At 34.9% G+C, this 4,655-nt stretch overlaps 1 protein-coding gene across 1 annotated transcript in view; it reads left to right on the top strand.

The window, feature by feature from the left end:
• The window catches only part of LOC135072122 (F-box/LRR-repeat protein 14-like), an 82,567-nt gene that overhangs the window by 68,246 nt on the left and 9,666 nt on the right, over positions 1–4,655 (top strand). The window lies entirely within an intron of this gene.

Consider the following 4,655-nt stretch of genomic DNA (forward strand, 5'->3'; position numbering starts at 1 on the left):
CGAAAATTCAATGTTTCCAGCTTCCATACATTTACTTAGTACAGCCACAGTTATGGCACTCATGTCTTGTTAATATTATAGCAAGTAAACCCTAAAACCAATGTTTTCTAAGAAAAAATTTAAATAAGAATGCAATTTATGAGTTCATTTTAAGTGTTTATTATTTAATGAAAAAATGTAATACTTCTATCTAATATTGTTTGGCTGGCATACATTTAGTATGGAAGCTGAAAACATTTAATTTTCGGATAGATCCAGTTAATTCTGTAACCTAATATTGGTACCGTTAGATAGAGCTTGTGAAGCACTTTCAGGATCAGTAACCAGTTTTTCGATATCTTGTATAGTTTAGAAATAATCGAATGAGATCACTTATCGTTTCCACCCTGTATAGTCCCAACCATGAATCTTCAATGCTTTTGCTTAAAAATTGTTTCGTATTTAGTCTTAACTAGCACCTATTCAAGTTTTGATGTATAAACAATTTTTTTTTTCAAGTCCTTTATAAGAATCAATCCTTGTCGATGATAGATCCAATCAATTCAAAGGGCATTGTGGATCAATATAAATGTACACTTACTCATTGATTGTTTTACAAACAACTAAGTAACTCTTCATTCCCGTTGCTTAACCTAACGGAAAGTATGTTCGTCACGCATGATGCTAGCTATTTTAATAAAACTTTTCAAGTTACCTAGCTATTTAGGAAATATTTAATGAACCTTGAATTAAAGTAGAAACGAAAGTAGGTAAAGTTAATACGTAGATAATATAATTTCAATTTTCGTCAAATCGAATGCGCGAACCTATAGTTAATGTTTTTCCATTAGTAGTTAGTGTAAACAAATATTAACTGGGCATAAAGAAGCCCTCCATTGAACAATGAACGGTTGAGCAATCAGATAGCATCCAGTGACCCGGTCAATGAATTGGCGATATTGGCCACAATTGATGGTGCAATGTAATCTGCTCGCTCGATGGTTTCCTGGTTACTTTAGATAAAGTAACTGGCACCAATCACGAAACGAAGGAAAGAGTTCATACGGTAGTAGTCTGCTTAAACTTAGCGAATGCGGTTAATGAGCGCGCAATTTTAATATCAATAAAAATCGCCTTTCTTAAATTTTACGCTTTTGTGTTGTGATCATTTTGTTTCGTTTCATTTCACACGTAATAATAACAGTTGTGGAACCAAGAAGTAAAACGTTCATTAAATTGCGTGTTAATTTAAATTCTTGCATTGTGGATTATTATGTGCATGTGAACAAAACACTTTTCTGAACCTTTGTTCCAAGCGATACATGTAGGTATAGCCTGACCAGGAACATAAAAACCCTGGCATAGAGGCGCGTCAATTGCATTTGATAGTGCAACACTGAGTACAGTCGTACTTGTGTTAAATTAATAGGCTAACTTTATGTATCAGGATTCAGAATTACGGGCTAATTTGATATTTTCATAAATTAACGAAAAAATATTATTATAGGTAACCTGGTTTAAATAAATTAAATGAAACCATCAATCGAGCTAGTAGGATTTATTTTATTATTCATCAATAATAAAATTCAGAACTTGAATATTCAACTGCAATGTCTGCTAAGAACGCTTCAAACTCGGTACTTCTTTCCCAATTCCATAAAATTCAACACTTAAAAAGTGTCAAAAAACTTTAAAATAGGTAGTTGAAACAAACCACAGCTAATTTTCATAGTTGACTGTACTATACGATAAACATGTCAGTCAATTTGACAACCTTTGTCGGAAACATTATTCAATGTAAATATTGTCCGAACCCTTAGTATTTCTCTTCGACAAATACTTTAACACATTGTGAACCACTTTTCTTTCACGACTATAAAAAGATTTTAGCAATTTATTCACAAAATCAATTGCGCACATTTAAAATAAAGTTTGTTTACACTATGTCAGCAATAAACTGACATGCAAGGTGACATTATAATGAAGTTTTCAGTTACTGTTGCCATTAAAAGAAATTAGTACCATTAGTTTTCCGCAACATGGCGAGGGTTTTTATGTTCCTGGTCAGGCCCTACAATACGAAGAACAAAAGCGTGCGATGACCACGATGAGTAAGACATTTTGTCTTTATTGTGGAGTATCGGGCACCTAGCCAACTAGAGATGGGTTTCCACCCGGGTAAAAACCCACATGAGGGTAAAAACCCAATAAAAACCCGTTTCATTCCACCCATGGGTGTTTACACCGGGTGAAAACAAATAATTTTATAATTATTTCAATTGGTATCTTTTCTTTATTTTTATTGAATTTTTCTCATTTAAGTTTATTGATTAATAAGTAATAAGTCAAATTTAACATTCATATGCATTTATATCGTGACCAAATCGTAAAATTGATCACGTTATGATGATGATGTGACCAATTATTTTATAAAATGGTGTTATTTCAAGAATCATTGAACCGATTTAGAAGAAATTTAGTAGGAACACAATAATTTGTGATCATGGCAAGAACATGGAGTGGGGGGATGCCAAAGATGCCAAACTCTCTCTTTGATGACATTACGGTATAAAGTTTTTTTTTTTTTGAGAAGAAAACTGATTTTAATATTTTGAAAAGTATTTTTAGACTGCTTTTCGGTTTGGACTGTGGATTTTTAATAACTTCAAAATACTCGATAATTATTAAAAAGACATCAAATAACTTTTATATTAGATATAAACAGATTTTTTTTTTAAAACTAAGGCAAACTTAACTCTAAACAAAATAAAAATATAAACTTATTTTACTCAAAAATAAAAGTGTGTCCGTGAGCAAAGAGGCGAGAATGCTGGCTGCATTTCCTCGCTGAATGGCAATACTAAGCCTTTGTGCAAGGAAAGAGCCAGCATTTAGATTTTCCGAAATTTTAATTAATTTAGGGGAAATGGTCCGAAACAGTAATTTAGCATTCGGTCCCCAAGGTCCGAAGGTCTCGACACCAAAAGGCGCAAATATGTAGTCATTAGAAAGTTACAAATAACAACACCAACTACAAAGTACTTCTGCTTAAAAACTTGAAATCGAACCGCCCTTCCGCCACTGTCACGCATTGTAACGTTTTTCAAGACCTTCTCTCCCCCCAGATTGCATTACGTAACACTAGAACGCCCCCTTAGCAACAAATACCACTTCTCACTTTAAAAAAACGCTATTTTTGTTTTCACCCACCAGAATGGGTAAAAACCGGGTTTTTACCCAAATCACCCAGTTTTAACCCAATCGGGTGAAATGGGTTTTTACCCACTACCCATCTCTATAGCCAACTCCTTGGCATTTCATTTCGAAGAAAAACAAAATTGGTGAACGTCATGCTTTCTCCACTTGAATCGGAAAATTTGAAGCTACCAAGCTCTACTAAAAAGGCACATTCTCTATTTTACTAAGTCAGTGGATCGATATACCATCGCGTGCCAGTCCATTTGAGTTGGTATTTTGACCGTCTGTAAAATTATAGCTAAGTATAGCAACCATTGTTGTGTGGGGTTGTGAAAATGAGAACACCCCTATAAATCGTTAATATCTTTCGAGGCTACATTGCTAGAATTGTAGGAAAAAACATGCGCTTTGTTTACGTATGAAGCAATTAATCGAAGCAGACAGTAGCCTACATATCGTACAGTAGGTAGGTAGTTAGGTACTACTTGATATTACGAAGTCCTTTTTTTGTATTTTAGTGGGACATCCTACTGAAATTCCTATTATCTATTAGGCAACAAAACCTACCATTTTTGACTAGAAACACGTTCGTATCAATCGTATCGTAACTAGGTACCTAAATCGTACATATTCAAATGCCACACATGCGATTGTTTGCAAGGTGTCCACTATTGCGTAATTCATGAAGTCAGTTGGTGTCTAATAATATTTAAAGGCGCTCGTAATATTTTCCTTAGTTTACACGACCTTCGCCTTTCGGTGGGTGACGCGGCCTCGTCACGATGCTGGCGTCATCACCAGGCTTGCATGTTGACATAAAACGAGTAAACTTTATACCCATAACTATGGAAACAGCACATTTCAGAATGAAATCTTTGTTCACGACTGCAACTAATTCTATTTGTTTGGTTTCATCCATACATTGTGTTTTATTACACAATACAATATTAGTTAAACGCAGGAGTTAATCCTTACTGCTGAAATAATAAGCAGCTAGGTATTTAGAAAAAATATATCTGTTAATTTGTTTTTATGATGACGATGAAAGTAATTAGGTACCTACTTAGTAAATTACTTTTTTACTATTTTGTTTAAATTTTGATAGGTAACTAATTGGTAGACTATAGAGTCTACCAAATTTCCATTTGCTCTACCTAGGAAGAGCAAGTCGGAATATAGTTTTTGTGCGTGACCAACGCTGATCAGTTATACTAGGAGTAACTAAAACTTAAGAACCAGCCAGCAGGCAAGCAATACGTAAGCCTTGCGAAAAACTGCATAGCATAACGACTTAATTACTTCGCAAATTGTGTAATAGCGCTAAATCGTCAAGTCATTTGCTACGATTTCGATTCGTAATCGATTATCCGGCGAGAAAAGCCGCATCGGTGTGTGACGTAGCGTTGAGGCACACGAATGCGTGATGTGAGGTGGCACGATCGCGGGCGGTGAAGATGTGACAGCTCGTGGGCCGCGTG

This window comes from Ostrinia nubilalis, chromosome 1 (assembly GCF_963855985.1).
Source record: "Ostrinia nubilalis chromosome 1, ilOstNubi1.1, whole genome shotgun sequence".
Classification (NCBI taxonomy): domain Eukaryota; kingdom Metazoa; phylum Arthropoda; class Insecta; order Lepidoptera; family Crambidae; genus Ostrinia; species Ostrinia nubilalis.